Source organism: Macrobrachium rosenbergii, chromosome 1, assembly GCF_040412425.1.
Source record: "Macrobrachium rosenbergii isolate ZJJX-2024 chromosome 1, ASM4041242v1, whole genome shotgun sequence".
In the NCBI taxonomy this organism is placed as follows: Eukaryota; Metazoa; Arthropoda; class Malacostraca; order Decapoda; family Palaemonidae; genus Macrobrachium; species Macrobrachium rosenbergii.
In genome coordinates, this window is record NC_089741.1 from 63,978,464 (window position 1) to 64,003,836 (window position 25,373).

Below are 25,373 nucleotides of genomic sequence, written 5' to 3' on the forward strand. Positions count from 1 at the left end.
TGTGGAGGAGAGAATAAAAGCAGTGCGCTAAAGTGGGGAAGGCCAGGGTAGGGCTGAGGATGCTTGTGGAAATAACTCGGGAGGATGTAATTAAGAGGTTGAAGAATGGAAAGACACTAGGGGGTGAGGGGATTACAAGTAATATGCTGCTGTACCGTGGTGACAGTGTAACTGATAAGCTGACTAGGGCTTATAAGGTGTGTTACAAAATCACTAATCCGCTGTCATGGTGCAGATGGGTAATTATCGATTCTATGTACAGAACCTAAATTCCACAGGAACATGTACAGAAGAGTCGATATCAACTTACATCTCTCTTCATAACTGAATGATGAAGTCGGTCGTCTGTCACTGTATCTAAACCAAATGATGAAGTCGGTCGTCTGTCACTGTATCTGAACCAAGCGCCCAGGTCAGTTCTGGTCGGGGCAGATGCATTTATCAGTCATAAATCCTCTTGGGTGTAAGTTATTTATAAATATGGCGAATTCGATAATGGTTTAATATTTATAACAATAAAAATGTCAGATGCAGAAGTGACAAGATTACACACACACACATATATATATATATATATATATATATATATATATATATATATATATATATATATATATATATATATATATATATGTGTGTGTGTGTGTGTGTGTGTGTGTGTATAGAATATATATATATATATATATATATATATATATATATATATATATATATATATATATATTATATATATATATATATATATATATATATATATATATTATATATATATATATATATATATAGAATATATATGTACATATATATTTTTACGATTTGACCTGGGGAAATGCTTACCTTGAGCCAGTTATAGACTCTAAATGAATGATTTCGTTACTTCCTCTATTTCTGTACATCTGACTACTGTGGGTCCAGGAAATCATAAAAAATAAGGAAAAATGGGGGATTTTACTTGAGCTGAGGGCTCTACTCGCAAGGTATTTGTAAGTAAACACGTTAGGGTAAGTTTAAAATTACTTGTATCTACATGAAATGAAATATCAGAAGATGATTTGGACTAATCAGGCATGCAAGGCCTGAGAGGTTAATTATAACTGGGGAAACTTGAAAGTATATCCGTCGGTGTGATGATGCTGACACAAGGCACAGTCAAGACAGATTTCCACGGCTAAAATATCCCCTGTAAGGAGAGAGGTTCACGAATTAAAAGCCAGTAAGGACGCAATAAAATATGCATGGGACAAGGCGAGCACAGAGGGCTCCACGAAGCCTTGAACACACGATTTTATGTAATTATTTAAACAGGCATTTACGTAACACTGACCTAACAAGGCAAGGTTGATATGGGAATTCTGGCACTTAGAAATGGAAATATTTCGAGAATTAGAACAGTGTGACTGACATGGAAGAACTTTTGCAACAGATCACTTTACCTTGTAGAAGAGGTGGTTTCAGCGAGAAATGGCGGCGGAGGAAGGGCTGGGTCTCACTTGTAAAAATACTGAGGGTCCCTACGAGATAAGGCCATGTGGTAGAGGGAGATGCGTCTTGCTAGCTTCCAGCAATGTGTCTCCCCCTTGCGTCCTACAGTGTGTCTCCCGTTGTTTCCTCGGTCAGTCCCTTATATAACATTGGTCAAGGGGCAGAAGGATACCTACAGATAGATGGGGTTGGTTTCATCTATGACTAAGTACCAGGTGTGCAGGCTAGCTGTCCTTTTTCTGTTAATCTCCCTTCTCGGCTCTTTCGTGTCTCTGTAAACAAAAGTCTCCCGTAGTCTTATGTTCCAGAAGAGACAGCTGAAAGACGATTAAAAGATCAAGATTAAGGGAGGGGCCTATATGCCTTTTGCCCTTCCTTGTCAGGCAGTGCCCAAAATGCGCTGTTATATTTCAAGCATTAAATGAAGCATTGGTGGCTGGGATTCTTGGGAAATTAGAATAATATACTGTATATATAATATTTAGATATATACACACACACAAACATATATATATATATATATATATATATATATGTATATATATGTGTGTGTGCGTGATATATACATGCGGGCGTGTGTGTTAATAGGTATACAATACATAAAATATTTTAATGAAGAGACATAAGATGTACTTTAATTAGAACATAATACTTAAATCCTATTCTGTTACAACCTGCTGGTTGAAAATGCTATCATGTGATGAGTTTATGCAGGCCTAAATGAAAAGAAAACAATAGAATCAGAGCAATGTGAAAATGTTTAAGCGAGCGAGCCTCAAAACACAAATCTCTCCATGACCAGGGGGTTCTCTGTGGCTTTCGCAATGGAAATAGCAACGCCAGTGCAGCAAATTGTGTAAGGCATTGTTCTCTGGTCTTTTGGAACGTGTAAACCAAAGCGATATTTTCATTTTAAAAAAACAGGCGAGACTTAAAGGGACGATACTACCGCATCAAATCTTCAACAGGGGAAGCGAATAGAAATGCGACCGATGACCAAGTTCAGGAGCTTAGAAAGTCAGTGAGGATGATGAGTACATGGATTTAATATTTGAAGAGAAGAGGTCGTGATTTATTCATGGCCTAAAGGAGAGGAGGTCATTACTCAAACACAGCATAAGCTGGATGATCAAAGATTGGGACCACTCGAGTTTGAAACACAAGAGGAAGTCATTTTCAGATATGACTAAGATACGATTATATATTTTGACATACTCTTCCTTGGTTGGGTTGATAGCGCTTCTTCTCCGCCTGGAGGAGTTACTGCAATGCCTGAAGCATGCAGCCTCGCCTCTTCTTTTATATGTGCTATATTTAAAGGGAAGTTTGGCCTTATGAACTCACTAACGAGGTACAAATGTATTCATACGTCCGGATACATATTGGAGTCTTCTGTACCCTTTTTGCATTATCTGTAAAACAAAAAATTATATGTTTAAACAGAGTTCTTTCACAGTATATAATTAAGTGAAACCAATGATATATATCGTGTTATTTTTATGGCATTTCATTTATCTCCCTTTCCAAGCCGGCCTCAAACAATTGTACAATTTAACACCGATGACTTTATGGCTTAAGTCGGACAGACCTATTACAAGCCAACAATAACCATTACATTATCACATAAACGGAAGCTTTTAATGGCGTTTCACCAAAGGGCCAAATGCCTTTGCATCAAATTTTAAAACGATCCCATACAACAAGCATTAGGAAAGATTTTGTAAGATACCATGCCGCTGTTTAGATGTTAGATTGTATTAACTTCAACGTACTGTTTATTTTACAGCTTCAGTATCTCCTTTTAAAAATACATTGCGTTTCCCACAGGTAATTCGTTGTGCGCAGTCTTTTACTAGGGCGTTTTCATAATCATGGCCATTAATACAAGCTTACATACATATACGTATAAGCATACTAAAGTGTTCAAATTACTTCAAAGATATTAGCTAAGAAATGTAAAGAAATTATTCAGAAATCTATAGGAGAGTTAGAGACTGGCGATAAAGTCCCCTAAGAAGGTAAAATGTGATCTTTAAATTCCTTGCAAGTTTTTTTTTATTGCTGCTTAAAATCTTATAAAATATTCATTCTGAAATGTTGAGCATATGATCGGAACAGATAGTGCATGTAATTCATCTAAGCGCATACTAAACATATATACAAATTTAAAAGATAGTTATTAAAAAGCTTATTTACAAAGGACACATAAATACCCCTCAACGACAATCACATTCATCACCGTCCAGTTAACCATATGATCGAAAGAAGATTTTCCTGAAGGGTTTACACCAGCCTCCAATTTCTGTTTTCCCTGAACGCGTCCAGCCAAAATCATGGTCAAGAAATTTGGGGTGTCTTCATACTAGAGGTCACTTTTATCTGTCGAGACAGCAGGCCTCAACGAATGTCTTCAACCTGCTTGTATTTTCACTAATGCCTTGCTAATGGCATCCTTGGCGTTGTATAGTTCCGTGATATACAGGATTTATTTCACAAAGCACGTTAATAGTTTCACAGTGCATATTAAGCAAAACTGGAAGGTCAAAATCACGGTAATCAGAGGTAGAATTATCACTTGAGCATTTGAAACTCTTTAGAGTCATAACAGAGTTAACTATCTGGACCGTGTCGGAGCGATATGGGATCCTTAAGAAATTTATCAAAATAATCGCAACTGATGATAATAGAATAACAACAACAAAGAAGTCTGTAATAGCTTCATCAATCCCAGGGAAACTGTCTCATTGACATTTGGCTCAGGTAACGGGAGTTATTACTCATCGCAGGAATTATTTATCATCACTCATGGATTATAGCAAAGCAGTGCTTAAGGAATAAGACAATCGGATTCAAGATTTATTTCTCTGACGTAATCTATCTTCGGGTGTGGTCCGTCCACATTGGGTTCACATTTGCGCCATGAGGTGATAAATTGTGCAATATTAAGCGAACGATTCTGAAACGAAATGCCTAACCTTTGACAAAGGCACAGACACACACACACACACACACACACACACACACACACACACACACACACACACACACACATATATATATATATATATATATATATATATATATATATATATATTATATAATTTCAAATGTCTATTTCCATTCTGAGGGGGTCGAACGAGAAAGGAACTGCCTTACAGTTTCTTCCCAAATCTTTAGAGGGGAGGAGGTTGCTAATCCCTAGCCCTTTGCCTTGTCCTCCGGCATTTTTCGTTTGATCCATTCTAAAACAAAGAACTGCGGAAACCTTCTCGAGACTAATTAAATAAATAACTTAGGGTCAGCCATTTAAAAAGAGATTCCGGGAGATAGAAGACTTTCTATCTGCTTTGCTTATAAAAGTTTATATACTTTACTGAGGGGAAACTCATATACAAAATTACACATCCAGTCATTTGATTTCCATGAAATTACATTAAAACAGCAGCCATTTCCATGTGAAAAGTTGAGTTTTTAGCAGAATCATCGCAAATGCACCATTACAGATAGCCACAACAATATTCATGTGTAATCTATAGCATAAAGAAATGACCTAATACTAAATTAAAACGAAGTTCGACGCAGCCTTATTTTTGCCGCAAACATCCATCGCGACCTGACATGAATACATCTCCATTTTAGGCTCTGTTACTGCTAATAAAAAATGAGATCACGAGATCCATTAAAGCAGTAAATTCATTTGTCTTCCTTGATTTTAGAAAATGTTTTGACAGTTGAACAGGATACTCTCCCCGGGAGGAAATAATTGAGTGAGCTGGCGGCGGCGGGGGAAAGTTTTAATTAAGATGTGCCAATCACCCACTACATACACACTTTGAAGTATGTTCCAATCGGTTATATGGACTAACATATTTCTCTCTCTCTTTATATATATATATATATATATATATATATATATATATATATATATATATATATATATATATATATCTTCTTCTTCGCCTTTAACGTGCATTTTTCCCATTATTATATGGGTAAGCACGATGCCTTCTTTTGAAGGACTTTGATTTGGCGGTGTAGGCCGTAGCCTCGATCGGCTGCCCTGCCCAGACATCGCTTAGACCTCGGTAGCGAATGTGTACATGTTACCAAACTCCCCAGCCTCCTTCTCCAGCAGCGAGGAGAACTGGGCGAAGGACAGTTCGAGACGTGAGGTGTCTGTTGGTGTTTTGAAGGTGGAGTGGCTTTGTTTATGTGTGTGTATTAATTGTAACACCCATTTGCGCCAGCAAACCTATCCGATTACATACGTAACTCCCGTGTCTACACGGATAGCAAATATATATATATATATATATATATATATATATATATATATATATATATATATATATATATACACACACAAGACAGGAGATGTTGGCGCAAGCAGGCCACAGTATGTATCAGGACAGGGTGACAATGAGATAGCCATTCATCAATAGGGACTTACATAGGATCGACTAAACGACTGCTGAGGGCCAGAGCTGATTCACATAAAGGTGTTGGTCACCGCACTGGTTGCAGATTGTCCAATCCAGAATTTTCGAATAGGAATCATTCAAAAATTTTTAATACCAGTATCAAATATTCTGATTTCTCCGTTTTGGGCCAAAACAAGTTGTTTACATGAACTGCTCATTTTAGAATCGTTATTTATTAAGCAGTTAGTGCCCAAGTTGAACTCTCACACCTCCTCTGGACAGCTGTATCTGGCTTGAGCCAGTTTTCTTCGCCACTTTCCTTTCTTTTTCGAGTCATTCAGCCTTCAACTTTCAATCTATCAGTGCTTTTCTTGAATTGTCTTGTTTTAACATACATTTATATAGTATGCTGAGACTCTTGAAGTCATTTGTTTTATTCCGTGTATTTTTAATTTGTGTATTTTCTCTTTTAGCCTTGAGGATGTAACTATGTGTTAAGAAACTAGTCAGCAAATAAATAAACCGCTATCCTCTTTATCACCCTGTCTTGATATATACTGTATATATATATATATATATATATATATATATATATATATATATATATATATATATATATATATATAAATACATCTTTATTTTTCTTCTTCTTTCCCTCTTCCTTTATTTTTCCTCTACCTCTATGTGACAATATGCCCAATCCACAAAGGCTTATCGTTTCAGGTCACAATATTTATATGATTTTTATTTTCATATACATTAGTACGTAATCTTGCATACACATACATTAGTATGTAATCTTGCATACACACACACATACAGATATTATATATATATATATATATATATATTAGAGAGAGAGAGAGAGAGAGAGAGAGAGAGAGAGAGAGAGAGATCAGTTTGATCCCCGATGAGTCAGAATTATGTAAATATATTGCTTCAGGCCACACACACGTGTGTGTGTATATATATATATATATATATATATATATATATATATCGAATTCTTCACGCTTTTTTTTGGACACGCTTGTCACTACAAAGTCTAGGGGATCCAAGTGCAAGAAATATGAAGAAATTCTGATATATATATATATATATATATATATATATATATATATATATATATATATATATAGTATATCTGTGTGTGTATGCACGCATGGGCGCGTATATTTACGTACTTTCTGACTCACTTCGGGATCGAACCCCGGTTTCTCAAGTGACAGGCCAGGGCGCTACCAACTGGTCGTCACAGGTCATAAAAAGAGTTGGAACCTAAATACTTTTGGACCTGAGGCTTTTCCTGTGCAGGTTGTCGCTAAACATACCTGCCAATTTTACCCAACTTCCCGACCCACCAGTGAGTCAACTGGTAGGCATTTCATTCGAATTACCCCCTCACCATAAACATGATAGAACGCATAAAAGAGAGAGAGAGAGAGAGAGAGAGAGAGAGAGAGAGAGAGAGAGAGAGAGAGAGAGAGCACGCCTGAGTACGAGCGCTAGTGTCTGTATATATATGCAGTTACCTAACGTCTTTTTCATTGGAAATTCCGAGAGGAGGACACAATGACTGGGAAATCAAACCCTTTCAAAAGAAAAATAGCCAAGATGCCTACGGCATTAGGCCTATTTGCGACAATATCACCCTACGAGATGCGGATTCAGAAGATAACAACAGGACAATGGAATGTCGGAAATTGAAATGATGGAGTTCTTTCCATTCAAGTTTGGAGAGAGAGAGAGAGAGAGAGAGAGAGATATTTGAATTATGGAAGAGCAGGATACAACAGACTTTTCTATACCTTTTCCCAAACAAGTTACCCGAATTCGTCATAAAATCTCTCGCAACCCCATTATCTGACACAGAATAATATAGATTTGTAAGTAAGTGAGATCATTTAAATATCCAATGGGATTTTGTTAATCTGTAATGAGTTGATGATGAACAGACTCACTGACTTCATAATCATTCTTTTGCCCTGTCTTGACAGAGATGGGGTTCTTGTCTCTTAATTTTATGACAAACTGAATTCCCATCCAAAACTCTTCGGAAAATACTACCCAACTTTAACTTACTTTTTCATTCAATACCCGACCTCCTCTAATTTTATAAACTTAAATATGCAAAGTATATATAATAATAATAATAATAATAATAATAATAATAATAATAATAATAATAATAATAATAATGAGTCATCGCATCGTCGCTATTGTCTGCAATTAATATTATTTGCTTTTCATATCTAAATTAAATAGCTTAATGATATAAATCGAATCGTTGTTTTATTCATCGCAATTAAGTTGTCCGCAGAAAATTCCGGTTCCCTTGAAAAGAGCGCACAATGCTGATCCATATTCCATATATCAAAGGTTTTAATAAATAGTTGGAAACTGAAGAAGGAGATATAAACTTCATAATTTGTATTTCAATTAGAAAACTATATTAAAAGTAAGGTAGTGTTCGGCGCTTGAATTGAGTGCCGTTTGTTTTTCAACGTAAAATACGCCTCACATTTAGAAAAAGATAAATAAATCAGATAAAATTATTTATTCCCATTTTGTACTAGTTACTATATATGCAAGTATTTTAAAAATATAAATAAAGTCCGTTGACTTAAAAAATAACAATTACAAAATCTTACATGTATCATGTATAATAATAATAATAATAATAATAATAATAATAATAATAATAATAATAATAATAATAACAATCATTTTTATTATTATTATTATTATTATTATTATTATTATTATTATTATTATAAATAATAATAATGCACGAAAACATCCATAATGAAAACGATAACAAAGTAATTTACGAGGTTCCCTGTCCCAAAGGATAATCTTAATTAAGTCCCGGAATTTTTATTTCTACAAAGTGGAACTTTTAACATGCGAAATTAATTAACACGGTATCGTTCAGCCCGAAACGGAGAGAAGTTGGAGCGTCAACTCTAATAGACACGGAATGAAATTTTCCCCAGTTTTCTTTGCCTGTAAATTAGCAATTTAATGGTCATGTGTCTACCGGCGATAGTGAATTTGTCATGTTTTATTTCACTCTTTACTCAATATTTATTTATTTATTTTTTAACTTAGTAAGTGATTTAAGAAGAGTAGGGTTTTTATGTCGAGTCATGTCACTGAAATCTGATAGGGCCTTTTGCTTACTACTAAGATTAATCTGAAAGAATGTTCCTCCCCATTTTTAACATTCACCCCACAGTTTACTTGAATAAGTGAACTGCCTATCACACATGTTCATGTACACACGATAGTGTTATATTTGTCAGGCAACGCCTTAAAAGACCAAGTTCCCCTTTTTAATATCTAAACCAAAATCAAGAAGAAAATGCAGGATGCAAAAGAAACATTACATTCCACGAAGGTAAAATAAGCGAAACACAACCCCATATAAATGAATAATTATAAGGATGTTACAGAAAAAAATTCAAAACAGTGCCACTACGGACTGCCTAACTAATTACAAGTATTAAAACAAAGGGCAGAAAAAATCCATTATGAAAATTGCTAGTAAAAAATGTCACCTAATGATCAAAGGACATTTTAATAATGTTCCATCTGTTCTTGATTACGAGCAGATACAGCGATAATACACTGTGAGCCGTATCAAAATCATTTTGTGTCAAGTATTCATCACAATGGATGATTTTTTAGTTTTGTTTTGTGTAATTTTTCCTACACACCCACGTTGTTCTAATTATATAATAGAATACGTGGATTACATTAATTAACATTTAATGAACTTTAGGGTTCCTTTTATTTATTCTTTTATATACCTGCGTAATTATTCAATCTTTTTAAAGTGACATTAAGTCCTCCGGATCAACATCACAAATAAAGTAAAATAAAACTAAAACGCCTCCAGGCTAAGGATTGAGGTATTTTTTCTTAAAAAGTACAATAAAACTTTTAAATCAGAAGGAACAGGAAGGCAAAATGGTTGCTTGCGGGGCGCTAAAACAATCGCAGATCTGCCAATTAAAAAGGTAAAGACTGGTGCCCGTGGAAAACTCACAGTAATGTAATTAATGCTTCCTATTTATCAATCTGATTCAACACTACGACAACTGATTATCATAAACATCTTAGTGCAGGTGTGTGCAGGAAAATCCATAAATAGTACGAATATTCTTATCGTCATTAGACTGTGTAACGTGAAAGAAGTATTTGTTCTTGACAGATTACGAAGTTTTATGTTTTCTCTTGTCTCAGAACACACTCTCTCTCTTGACATTTAATTAGAAACTGCCATATTTTTGTCAACGAAGACTAATTATTGCAATACTGAACGTAAGTTGTAATTCGTTTGCCCTGTTGAATCCCTCTGCTTTATTTTGGGGGATTGAAAGAGTTATGATTTCTCTACTTTCGTTATCAAATAAAACCTTTGTCATTCTGACTGCGCGCATTTTTTACTAAATATATATACTTTCTTTCTTTTTTACTTTTTCGCCGTAATAGCTTTTCTTGCGCATATATATGATGTTTGAAGGGAATATTAAAACAAATATTTATCAAAGATACACCAGTCAGTGGTCATTTCGGGCTTTGTACTCATCACACATCAGTGCACCAAGGGTGACAAAAACTTTCAAACCCATTTCTAGTAATAAGTAATTTAAAAATTTTACTCTTTACGACAAAAGCTCCTTTAGGAAAAACGTAATTCAGTAGAGCTGAGGGCAATTAAAAATTAATAATGAAATTGCTGACAATCTCGTTAACTTTGACTAAACGTTTATTAGTGAAGCTGAATAACCTTTCGAGACAAGTGGAGAATTATTCTCTTTCAGCGGTTTGCAAAAAAGTCTTGAATAAACCACGAAGCAAGTTATATTTCTTGAACATTTGACGCGATGAAATGCAAAAAAGGGGCAAACTTTACAGAAAGTGCCAAATCACACATTACAGATATGTGGAGAGGCTGCAAAGTTAGAGTCAAGAGTTCTTGATGAAACGGGAGGCATGAAAGCAATAGATCAAGATAGAATAGATATAAATAATTAGGAATTTCATTGGTTGGATGAAATGGTAAGAACGAGCGGTGAGTGTTTTAATCGGGTAAAAAAAAAAACAAGAAAAGAATGAGCTGATTACAACGCGTAAATTATGATATCAAGGAAAACAAATAAATGCTGGAGTTGTTACACAGTATCGGAAAAAAAGCATTAGGATCCGGGAAGCATCAAAGAATGCGAAATTTTACTTGCGCAAGGTGCTCTGATGAAATGTCGAAGAAGGATCTCTATGAAGTAATGTTAAGTTGCAGTAATTGCGTACGCAGACTTTTGATTTATGAAACATGAAATGTTGCAATACTCATGCGACCTACTTCTAATTTTTTTTTTTTTTTTTTGCAGATTGGTATTTTCCGGGTATGTCCAAGTTTTCTGGTCACATCACGAAATACCTGTTATCCAGTAAAATGAAACACATCTCTGCGATCTTTATGTCAATGAAACTATTCAATTTCTTTTACAAGTTTCGTCAGCTGAAAACCTTTGAAGATGATCTGTGTCTGGCGTCATTCCTTTAACATACCTCGATTTTTAAAGAATTAAATCCTGCCTGAATCTCTATGCAGAAAAATAACACTCATTCTCACTAAATAAAGCAAAACTTTGACCTTCGAATCACGAGATTACGTTACGTCCTTAGCAACCGATTTCTGAGAATTGTGGTCGGACTTGAAGATGAAGAAGAATCCCACACTTGAACACTAATTAGGAAGATCAAAGCTGTCTCTCCTCTGATCTCTCATCTCAAATATACTTTTGATCTTAAATTATGATTCAAGTTGATCTTCCTTTCCTAGTAGAGTCTCAGCATTCGTCTGATATTTTAATAGGAAGAAAGGTTTTAATCTTGCATGCTTATTAAGCTTATTAAGATATAAACTTTACTCCTGAATATATGAAAGCGGCATTTAAACTAAACAGGGTATTTGTGATTAAAAAATTGTCTTCGGAATCTCAGAAGGGTGAAAGTTACTGTAAATTGAACAATTTAGTAATAAAAAATCCTTGACAGAAATATTATCCCTATGCTATGTAATACGCACAAGTGTTTACAATATACCTACACACACACACACACACACACACACACACACACACACACACACACATATATATATATATATATATATATATATATACATACTGTATGTGTATGCATATATATATATATATATATATATATATATATATATATATATATATATATATATATATATATATATATATATATATATATATATATATACTGTATATGTGATATATATATATATATATATATATATATATATATATATATATATATATATATATATATATATATATATATATATATATATATATATAAAACACTAACGTGACTCCTCTAAGAGAGATTTGGTCCCAAGAATAAAAAGATAATGATAACTACCAAACTCAGGCTAAAACTGCCGAATCATAGATAAACGGCTGTGAGTAAACTTCCACAACAATAGCAGCTTCATATGCCTGCACACAAGGCTCATTTTGCTATGGTACGCCTTCTCTCACCCTTCCTATGTCTTCTAACCTCCTTGCCAAAGCAAAAGTCACCAAATCGCCAAGGAATAGGGTCTGTAGATCCATAACCTGTACTTGTATGAAGAATATATATATATATATATATATATATATATATATATATATATATATATATATATATATATATATATATATATAAGAGATTGAGCTAAAAACACAAAAGGGCAGAAATTGTATGTCATATTTCACACAATTATAAGTTGGAGTGATGACAGTTATCTTCGAAATATAACGTTATAATTTCTATCCTTTTGGTATTTTCACGGCTCCTTTTATGAGATGGAATTCTGTTTAACAGAAAATAGTTTTACAGTCATAATATATATATATATATATATATATATATATATATATATATATATATATATATATATATATATATATATATTCCATAAACTGGGTCCTTGGTGTGGATGGGAATTGGGACAATTTATTATTATAGACTGCCTTCGGTACCAAGGGGGGTCAACGATTATGAACAAAAGGAAAACTACTGGAACTTACCTTAGAATCTTCCTTGATTTACGTAAATAACGAAGGTCGCCGATTTTTAATTAGAATTCTTTTACAATCAAAAGGGGTTTATTTACAGAGAATGGGGCAAATATGTGAGACCAAAAATGTAACGATTTACAGACACATAAATCATAAATGATAGATCAATAATGCAGTAATTTACAGACGCGCAATGTAAATATGAGGGGCCACAGATACAACACTCCCCGTTAAAACAAGTAACTCTGTTATGCTAAAATGCATCAATTCACAGGCAGTAATACAGTGGACATAAGTTAATCAAGATGATTTCTGTGTGGGCAATGGATTCTTGCGATCAGGCTGCGACCAGGAATGGTTGCGAAATTCAGATGGCAATCATTAACGTGTATCCTGGCATAGATTTGCGAACTGGGCAGGGTATGGTGGCTCCTGGAAGAGAATTCCAGCATTAGTACATGCACGGGGGGCAAAGGAAACCTCCCTTGTTACTAAACAAAGCACAATAAATCTACGCACTAGGGAGGAGTTGATCACTTGAGTTACTTAAATTAATTTGTCCTTAATTTACACTATGGAGGGAATATTTGAATACTGATCACTGAATTGTAGCAGGGTGATTTCAAAGCACGTCATGGGGCGATTCACGGGCTGCTCGAAGTAGGGTGACTTAACAAAGGGGTTGTTTTTTGGGAGGAAGAAAATTAAGGTTTGGAGGAGTGGAAAACCGAGGAAATTCACGGAGAGGAAAGGAGCTGGCTTATTGACTAATTGCGGTCGACATGCCTGGGGCCTGTAGATGTTTTGCGCTGAACAGGTAAGGCTCGGCCGGTCACCGTGGTCAGTTTTCACCAGCATAAAGGAAGGAAAAAAGGCACTTGTGTCTCGAGTGCTGGTTCTGCGCAGAGTGCTTGCTTCCCAGGAAACCTAGTGGCGCCTTCCAGGGTTGTTAGCTTTGAGTTCAGGCCTAGGGGTGATCTGGGCAAGAGTCATACACAGCAAAGGAGTGGAGAAAAGTGGGTCTTAAGTGATTATACTTAGAGGCTAAGTTCCTATCTATCTCACAGCCTAGATTCGCCTCCCATCCCCTAGTGGATGGGCCACTCCTAACTGTCTTTTCTTAGTTCAAAATACGCCTGGTCTACCTCACCCGCCATGTTTTCTTGGCCCAACAGTCAAATGAAAGGTGAAATTATTCCCTGAATAAATTATTCCCAGCTGTCGGACGAGGTGAGTGAAGAGAAATCTTTAACAATACATACATATATATATATATATATATATATATATATATATATATATATATATGTATATATGTATATATATATATTATATATACATATACATATATATATATATATATATATATATATATATATATATATATATTATTATATATATATATTATATATATATATATGGGTGTCTGTGTGCGTGTGTTTCAAGCACAGACTACCATTTCGTCAATAATGGCTTAAACCCGAGCCACATCCTACACTGATTACTTTCAAAGAGACTTCTGACTTACTCAGACGGTGGTGGTTACATTCAATTACGAAAAAAATGAGTGGGCGTCGGGGAGGGCTTTTACAAAGGGAAAGTTTCGTCTAATGAGGAAAGGAAACACTGAAGAAGAAAGAGATGTAGGCCAGGGACAGGTAAAGGCTGGAAGCGAGGGGGAGGGGTGAGGAGAGGTAAATTTAGAAAAGAAGGACGAAGGCGAGAGGACAAATGATTCTATCGGATGAGAAGGTGGACGAATCAGTGTACAAGTAAAGGAAGGTGAAGAGAATGCATGAGACAAGATATTACTAACAGTAGACAAAAAGAAAATACAAACGTATATGGGAAGAGAGAGAGAGAGAGAGAGAGAGAGAGAGAGAGAGAGAGAGGGGGAGGCTTCAACTCATTAGAGAGCAACTCTGAAGAATGAATCACAGGAGGGTGACGTAAGGTTTATATAACAGGAATTTAGAGGGGCAAGAAATATATCAGACTAAAAGCATAACACACACAAAAAATATGGACAACGGAAATACAGAAAATGAATCACGGCCCAAAAGGATAACTAAACAAAGAGATGAAAGAACAATTTGACAATGAAACACCAGAGAGAGAGAGAGAGAGAGAGAGAGAGAGAGAGAGAGAGAGAGAGAAATTCTCCATTCGCTTTCACCTATTTACAAAAACATACCAGAGAAGCGGCTAAGGAGATTAATCACATCACAGAAGTAAATAACGCAGAAATTATTACTCATTACCAGAATGAACCGTTCAGTCTGAACGAGCCTCTCACGGGGCCTCTCTCAGCCCTAAGTTTTTGGTGCGAAACGAAATATTTGGGATGTCGGCGAGTCTATTAATTAGCGCTTGTTACCTGGGGCCATAGAAGGCCGGCTCGTCCTTACTATCGAACTCACATAAGGAGTCAGGACTTATATAAAGGTTGTATAACTCGATATCAGATTATCAGAAATCTCATCTCGTCCAGACGCGATGCGTTATATTTCGTGGGAAATAGTGAACAGTCGCGGATGATGTTTTTAATAATCTTTACCAATCTTGGTCTCTTCAAGCTGATCCTATATCATGTTTACGTTGCTCTTACGGTTAATTAGTACTGAAGTTCCATAACACCAGGCCATAATTAATCTTAGAGAGGCAGACATCTTAACGGTCATCCGTTAGTTCTTCATTTCCTTCTAGAAACGCTAACATCAATAGACTTCCTCTGAAAGGGTAGGCCTCTGTCAATTCGAGCTAGATTTGCAACGTAGAAATTATTTTTTCTGATTTTCAAAGCTATGTTTACAAGGCCTAAGCTTCAAACAAATAAAAAAGTTCAAAGGCAATTCTGAAGACCTCAAACTCAATTTGTAAAATAAATTTGTTTAAAGATAATTTTAACAGGGCTTCGCCGGAAGATGCAGTGAAAATATATGTACAATAATTTTTATACTAATGCACTCAAAATGTAAACAAACATGTTTAGAAACATCTTATTGAGGAATTTCAAGACAGAAAAACTTAAATCTTAAGAGTTATACCTCAGTACAAAATATTCAAGGGCAATTATATAAATCAGTGAATAAAAATATCAAAGCCAGTATTAATAAAAATGGTTCCTATCCCCTTTCCCCCTGCTGCAGCAAATAATCAAAGGCCAGTAGGTTTAATTCCTATTCAGAAAAAATTCCAACAATTTCAAAATGGTTCCACTAGGGGTGCAGTGAGAATACGTTCGGATTAATTTTGTATGAATCTCACTCGAACCTGGAATGACATAAAAGCCTGTATCCGATTCGATAAGGAGTTTATATCACGGTGCAATAAAAGCATTCTCAATATAAATTTACTGAGTGCTTATAAGGAATACCGGTACAAAGGATATTACATTACTACCTCTGTAAGGCGACTCTGACAAACGCTTCATAATAAATAGGTCAAAAGTCATGAAATTCTCGCATAGCTAGCAAATACAACAATAAACGTAACGCATATCCTAAATAAAGTGTACGATACGTCTTTCCTAACAACAATGGCAATTGATTTTGGGATAAAAGCGGAATCTTTTTATCAAGTGGCCTTCATAACTGTTTGCTAACCGTGAAGCACCAATAACGTTACTTCCAAGTCCCAGAAGGCATTTCTGTAAATCGTCTATCGGAATGTTTATAGTTTAAATTTAAGAGATTTTTGTGGAAAAAACGGGAAAGCTGCTATGAAAATTACGTCGTCATTTTTTAGGGTTAAACTAATCAAGCTGTCATGAGAAAAACCCAATATATATTTCATGAAAATAGGAGAGCTTTCGAAAAATAATAAAACCCAAATGACAAGATACATTATCGTGATATTCAAGTTTAATAAGAGTAATAAAAAAACTCTATTACAGTGAATTCTATAAATAATAATAAAATACAAAAACAAGAATCTCTACCAAAATCCAAACGGGAAATTGTTAATATTAATAAAAAGAAATACTAAAATGTCGTTAACTTCAACTTATTTGATTTCGCTTAAATATATTTTGAGTTTTGTTTTACCTAAATAATCGAAATCGCTTCATTACTTCTTTCTTCTTCTTCTTTCTTCTTCTTTCCTTCTTTCTTTCTTCTTCTCTCTCTTCTCTTTCTCTCTACATATATATATATATATATATATAATATATATATATATATATATATATATATATATATATATTTATATTTATATGTATAAGAACACAACACACACATTAATACACACACACACACATATATATATATATATATACAGAGTATATATATATATATATATATGTATGTATGAGAGATATATACATATATATATGTATACATATATGTGTGTGTTTGTTATATTAAATTTTAAAATGATATATATAGCAGACATAATAATGCTCTTCAAATGATAACTTATGTATGTTAGATTCCATCTCTATTAGGGAATGACATATGGTATAGGTTTTGCAAAACAGATTGAAGTCTCCCTACGTTCCTCGCTTCATGGGTTTCCTACCATCATTAATTCCAGAAATGAAGAAAAATATTATTAGATTATTAAAATCCTTCCAGACTCTGAGGTGATTACTGTTGAGAAATACTAGTAAGTCGAAGGCCAAATATATATATATATATATATATATATATATATATATATATATATATATATATATATATATATATATATATATATATAATAAAATGTGTATATATACATATATGTATATTATATATATATGTATGTATGCATGTATGTATATCAGACCCTACATCATAGCTTACAACTGAATATTTTCTAGATATCTTACAGCTAACAGCAATTGTACAGCGATACTAACCAAAACTAACCTGCAGTTTATACTTAATATTCAATTTAAGCGTTACATTTAAATATAGCACATTTAAAATGGTAGCATAGCAAAATAAAAGTATAAAATTATGGGGAAAAAGTACCAAATTTGAGGTATTTACTGTGTGTGTTTATATGATATATATATATATATATATATATATATATATATATATATATATATATATATATATATATATAGAGAGAGAGAAGAGAGAGGAGAGAGAGAGAGAGAGAGAGAGAGAGAGAGACATGTAAATCACCACATAAAATAAAAATAACAGCTCCTGGGTACAGTAGGTGTATATTTTAGAGAATAAGTAAAAAAAAAATTCATTCAATCTAAAGATGCGGGACAGCGAATGCAAACAGCATTGTAACAATGGATGGCAGAACATTTCCCCCGGAAATCCAAATACTCTGGAATCCAGCCTCAGGACTCTTAACAAAGGGGAAATTGTAGCAACGAAACGAAATCCAATAACTCGAGAAACGAGACATTGTACGACATTCAAAATTCTCCTCCAATTGTCTTCCAGGTGTGTCAAACAAGAGTCATGGAAATTAAGAGGTAAACAATACGCATCACTTAACACTGCCTTAAAAATTTTGCCTCATATTTTGGTTCGTTGAGGAATTACATGGGAGGAGGAGGGGAGGGATGGGGATTTCCGACTTGGATGGGGGTGGGGAAGGGTGAGGAAGGGAGGGGGTGGGTTTGAAAAGATCAAAGGCCGCTCTTAAGACTCCGAGAAGAAGAAAAAGAAGGTTAATGCTTATTACTACTTAACAGTTGGAGGATGAAGAGCAGAGCGGGAGGGAAAACAAGAGAGGAAGAAATTAAAAAATGGCTATGGACTTAGAACCTTGTAAAAGTTAAATTTATCTTATAAATGCAAAGTACTTGGAACATTTGTATGTGTTAAATTTGCCTTATATAAAGAATATAAATTTTTATTTAAAAGGATTCTTATCCTATCCAGTAACTTGAAATAAGAAAATATATAAAAAAGGGAACTCTGTAGCTTTTGAATCTACCATGTAAATGGCGATACAGATTTTTACAAAAGATGGTTTTGAGCGAACATCTGTTCATTTTAATGAAGACCAAATATGTTTTTTGGTAGCTTTTGTGTAAATTCCGCCGTGCTTACATAATGAATCAACTACGAAATCACCCATCCATTAAACACGGGAAAGAGTTTCCATTAACTTCTGGCCAACGAAGCATATTCTCTCTCTCTCTCTCTCTCTCTCTCTCTCTCTCTCTCTCTCTCTCTCTCTCTCTCGCATATAACTTATGTAAGTCCCGACCTTTGACAACACAATATTTCAATATGCAAGACACAATTTTGTTTGCCTAATGAGAAACGTTATGGTTACATATTGCGAGCAATCACTTTCCCGCTACTTACAAGTTTTTCGCAGGTAAAATAAGATGTCTAGCAACATTCAAAATCACACACACACACACACAGAGAGAGAGAGAGAGAGAGAGAGAGAGAGAGAGAGAGAGAGAGAGAGAGAGAGAGAGAGAGTTTACGACTAATTTAAATAATACAAGATACCATTCGACGCTTAATTCGATGTCCACAAAATAATGGCAGCCGTCTTACGACAGACCCGTTCTACATGTGTTTTCAATGTATTTTTATGGAAAACATCACCACCATCAAACGACATCATCAAGAAACAGACTATAGCAAAATAATCCGACCCTCTAATTTCATGAGACGTGTGTTCTCCATCTAACAACACTAATGAAATCTTTGTTCTGGTCCTCACATGCACATTCGTTTCGCAGATTAAAGCAGAAAAAAAACTTTTTATAAATCTAAAAGAACAAATTAACTAGAAAATCTTTCACATATCAGCGTATGTGTTATAATAAATATAATAAGTGTACATTTTCCAATTTAATACTCATAACCAGAACTTTCATGCACGCTTTAAATGAGCCAAACTACTCGGCTCACCCTACCCCTTCCCAACCTAATAGATCCTGAACAGTACACTGCTTTTTATCTTCTAATTCTTTTGGCGTAAAGGCCTTATTATCACAATATGCAGATTTACGATGATTTTCATAGTTTTTGGATGCAAAGCGTGTACTCTCTGGAAAAGGCAAGTCCGTGAAAGCATGATGGCCTGAGTATAAAACATTCACCTGTATACATACATACATACATGCTTATTTTTCATGTATGTATATATGTCGTGATTAAATTTGTATGTATGTATATTCAAAACTTCTTTCTCAGTATAAGAGGAATAACGCAATCACAGCGAAGCGTAAACAAGCACAAAATCCAAAATGTTGTCTCTTGAAAAACAAGTCAACCAAATTGGCGGCTTAATTAGAGGACTTTATTTTGCAGTCATTAAAGCGCCCAGAATCTGAAGTGATAATGGAACAGCTTTCACTCCATCCATAATAACGACTCATTTCCGCTTGAGAGGGAAGGCTCTCCCTCCATCACTTGAGCCTTTCCACCATCACTAATACCTGAAGCACCATTTGAGCCTCATTTTTCCCCCCGAGTTCTGTACTTCTCTGATTTTGTCATTACTCTCGTGACAGCACATTTTCTCTCATCTTCATGCTGCTACTATGTGAAATTATTCTTAAACATATTCTTTCGTCTTGCTGCATGGGAAAGTTCTCCCGATTAGTGAATCTACTTAGTAACGTATTTCCAGTTCTTTGCGGGTTAGACCAAACTCAAATTTTTAACACGAATATTCTTGAGTATTGTATCCATGCGTTCAAACGTCTTTGTGGTTTCTTTTATAACCTTTCCAACTAATCATACCGGTACACAGCACTTCCTTCCAGTCTTTTTCTGCTGCTATCTGGACAACTCTATTTACCCTCACCTGCAATACAATGTCTCCTCAACGAGTATCTTCTACGGAACTTGTGATTGCTACTTCTAGTTTGTAAATCCTTCTCTGTTAGCACTTGTGTGGAGACTCCTGTCACAACCACGTGACAGGAGTTGTGTGTTACTTCTCTGTCAAAACTCCTCTCCTCGGTTTTAATGCTTATTCATCTCAGCTATCTGGCCAGACTCGTAGGCTCATCAATCATTCCAGGCCTTTCGTTTTGCTACCATTTACGGATCCTTGAAAATCAAGCATCAAGCCTGTAAGATTACATGGTGCTTTGTACTTTAACCTAAGGTATTCTGTTTAAATCTTGTAAGACACACTGATTTCTCTCATACCCAGTTACTTTAATGGTATCAGATTTGTTCAATTCTTCCAACAGTGTCTGCGACTAACACTGCCAAGTATTATGGAAAAAAGTAGAGCAGTAGGCGGACCATCTACAATCATAGTATGCTCTGTTACAGTATACGTTACCTCGTTTCCTAACACACCAACATGACTAGGAAACCATCAGAACTGTACCTCTTTTTGCGCGATAGTTACTAAGTGATACCATTATTAACATCCCTAATAATACAGAGGGTGGTCAGGATTATAGCTTTCCAGGGTCATTAGTGCACTGAGCAATTCTGATATAATTCCGCAGAAATTTTGGCTTAGTCATTATTTGTTGAATGGCAGTCACCATAGCATACAGTTCTATACAAAAAAAGGCTTCATTTGGAAGTCCTCAGCCTATGTGTGGATTAGGCAGATATGCTCTTGAAGCAGGTTGTTATTGTTGTTTCTAATTTAACTGGCGTTATGACTGAAACAATGTGTCCTTTTCCTTTACCACTGTTAAATCTGTACAAAACTGTATATTTGATAGTTGCAACGGAGCCTTCGTTTTTATCAACAATTGGTGTTATATTAAAAGTTAAACTGTATTTTCTGCAAAGAGTTTCAAGCCCTAAATTAAAAGGATTAGGATCTAGAGGATGTCTTAACTAATGGCATCATAAAGTTTTATGAATATTACGCTGAATAAAATATGAGTGCTTGCTACTTGCTTTCAAGGGATACTGTAAGATATTCCTCTCTCTCTCTCTCTCTCTCTCTCTCTCTCTCTCTCTCTCTCTCCTCTCTCTCTCTCTCTCTCTCTAACACGTTAATGAATAAACTAAGTTCACATGTACAGTCTTTCTTTTAGTGTATATTTAAAGGCTCTGGGTCACAGTCTAAGACTTGCTTTATGCACTGGATCAAGTTTTTAAAAATAGGAGGGCAATATCATGCCATACACTAAGCAGTAATGATTCAGTTTTGATATCATTAACATTTCATGGTGCACAATAACGTTTTCTTGTTAACACTCATGTTTTAACACTGGAACACCCAGAGGGGTCATTTTCACTCTTATAAATTTCAAATGGTGTAGCTTAGTCCTGTAAAGCAATAAATCCTTTTTGTATCGTGACTTTTAATCATTTTGAATGAACTTTCATTAGGCGAAATGTGTTCCATAATACGTCTTTGTGAAATAAAAAAAATCCCAATTTACCACCAATGCCCGAAAGTGTCATTTTGACACTTCGAGGGATCGATAGTTGTTTACATATCAATAGATGTCGCTCCTTCTTACATAGATACCAAATGTTGCTGTGAGAATTATTGTACTAAATCTATTGTTTTTCTTAGATTTTAGAATCACTGATGAGGAATTGCTAAAGATCACCCTTAGGAAATAGCTGATATGGTCAGTTATAATGTCCCGCAGGAAAGGTCTTAGCAGTGCGGAAATCCTTTCACATCTCGCCAAGATTGATGAAAATGAATCTGTTGGAGGTGAAATTTCAACTTCCACACAGGTCAGATTATGAGTTGAAAAGGAAAAAAAAAAAAACTATGCGTACACAGAGGAATCAAACAGGTAACATTAGTAGCTTTTTTATGTAATTACTAAGAGCCATTAGGAAAAATTTTTTTTTCTTTGTTTGACCACGCCGAACCAATATAAAGGCGACCGTTCATCACACCAGTTTTAACTAATCTGTAATATATAACAACTTTTGCTCTATATCAAAATTTGCAGAAAATCGTGCAAAATAGCCAATATGAATTAAATATTTCAACATAATAACAGCTAGCTTTTTCTCCACCAATTTTTGGATCTCTAGCTGGGAGTACACGATAAATAAGAACCCAAAAACCTTCAGTACCAGTGCTAACATTTCTTTTCTCACGCTGTGCTTTCGATGCGTTTGATCAGCCGGACTTATGTCGCGGAGCCCTCTGTCATACATGCTCTTATGTCACATGGAACATTAAAAACAATCTTCTCGTAAAAAAATAATAGAAGCAATTATAAGAGCGAAGTCAAATAAAACAGACGAAGTACTATTTTTCCCTGGAAGTTTTAAGGGAAACAGCATGCAATAAGTGTAGACGGTGTGTACAATTTGACTTCAATCCAATTATACGAAGCAAAAATGACAGTCAATTAACAAAATGAATAGTTCAAACTTCGTTCTACTTTCATTTTGTAATGGCTAGGCACACAACATGAGTTGTGGCTGTTGGATCCTATGCTTCCTGCTAAATGTAACAGCAAAAGATTTTGTTCCTGAATCCCGTAAAACCCTTCCTATCTGTCCAGTCGCTACAATGCCGATAGCTTTACACATTTTTATTTCTACCCTGCTCTTATCTCCAGCAATAATGATGCAATAGCCATTAGCACATACTGAACTTTATATTCTGCGACCAAATCGTGAATTCTATGAATTTTCATGGCTTAATAGGGATGTTTTATCTACCCTCTTGTTTATTCCTCTCTTGAAGGCTACTCCTATGAAACCGTATCTTTAAGATTATGAACCGCTGTCTTTCCCAGTCACGAAAGTTCAGTCTTGAAAAAATAGTCTTCTAAAAACAAATTTTGAATGATTTGCGAATATTTTCTTCCTCCTCCACCCCCAACACCCTCTGTCTGTCTGTCTGTCTGTCTGTCTGTCTGTCTGTCTGTCTGTCTGTCTCTGTCTGTCTGTCTGTCTGTCTGTCTACATACGTATGAATAAATAAATTGATTAAATAACAAATAAACGAATATAAGTGAGTGTGAATGTGTTGTACATGAATCACTTACAAGACCCTAGTATTGTTTTTCTTAATGTTATTTTGATTACTGCTGAAGTGACTGAGAATCATGGCACGACTGTTTTTCGCAGAAATGACAGAAGATACTCCATCGCCTTGCAATTTACGTATACTTCCTCAACAAAATATCAATGTGAAATTTAATCGAAAAAAAAACTTTAAGGAGAAATTTTCTTTCCTCATTAATAAGTTTCAATGGCAAACTTTTCACGGTTCATTAGTCCATGTTTTTCCTCTTTGTTTTTGATATAAAATGCTCCTGTAAACCGTATTATGTACATCTATGAAGTTTTTCACTTCCCTGTCACCAAAGATGATGGTACAAAAGCTTATCATTTTACAAGATTCAAAGTAATAAAATATAAACCTTGGAATGCCTAGGAACGTATCGTCAGTCACGAAAGTTAAAGCTCTTACAATTTTTTTTTATTTTCTTCAATAATGTTTTATAAAGGAACCACGTCTGTGAAGACTATAAAATGTCTTCAACACCATATCATTTATAATTGTAACCTTCGTCCTCAGATATCATTAAAGAAAATTAATGATCGAGGCATATCAGAAGGAATTTTTTTCTTCGTAACTTTAGTCAAGTTTCCAGCACCCACTACAGAATTTTATATAGTCCTTTATTTTAAGAATACATTTCTTTTTATAACCTAACTTCTTTAATACTACTGAAACAAAAGTCGATGATATACCGATATTTCTTCAATGACCAGTTGTAATAACAATACTCTGGCTTTTCTATATTTCAGAAGATACTGATTAATGGAATTAAACAAAGATATCTCTGCCAACATTTCTAGTAGTCTTCTTTCTCAAAAAGAAAGGTTGCAGGAACCCTGAAGTCTAAAGAGGATTCATCTTTCCTTGCCACCAAAAGGTTCAGGTAACACCGTCTTGACATTTACAATTTGCTGCGGAAACAAGCAGTCGAAATTATTTGAAATATTAAGAGAGACTTTTCTTTCCAGCAAAAACTAGCTAAGTCATTAATATTATGTAATCCATATAATTTTCATAAATACCGTTGATCAGTGAAACTGAAACGTTTGAGATTAATTTCAAAGTTAATTCTCTATCTTGGGAAGCACTTTTACTTTCAAATATTAATGATATTAATGGGAATTCATGAAAATTTCAGAATTTTACAGAATATGAAAGCAGGTTGTTGTGTTATCGTTTTCTGCAATTGCTACAGTCACCCTGAATTCCTTATTCATTATCTTTCCTGGCTTCTGTGGAACTGAGCTTTGAAAACTCTTGAAAAAGGTATTTCCATGTACTTCATTTGACAGATTAAACATCCATCGCCTATGAAAGTTCCCTTTGCATACTTTCATACCACTTGTCCAGTGTTGTATGTTTTACACAATAATTCTTTCTCATCTCGGTCAGCTCGAAGTTTTTTAATCAAAAGAAGCAATATCAATGGATACTACAATCCTTCATTGGCTCAGCAGTCTGACGAAACGATGAA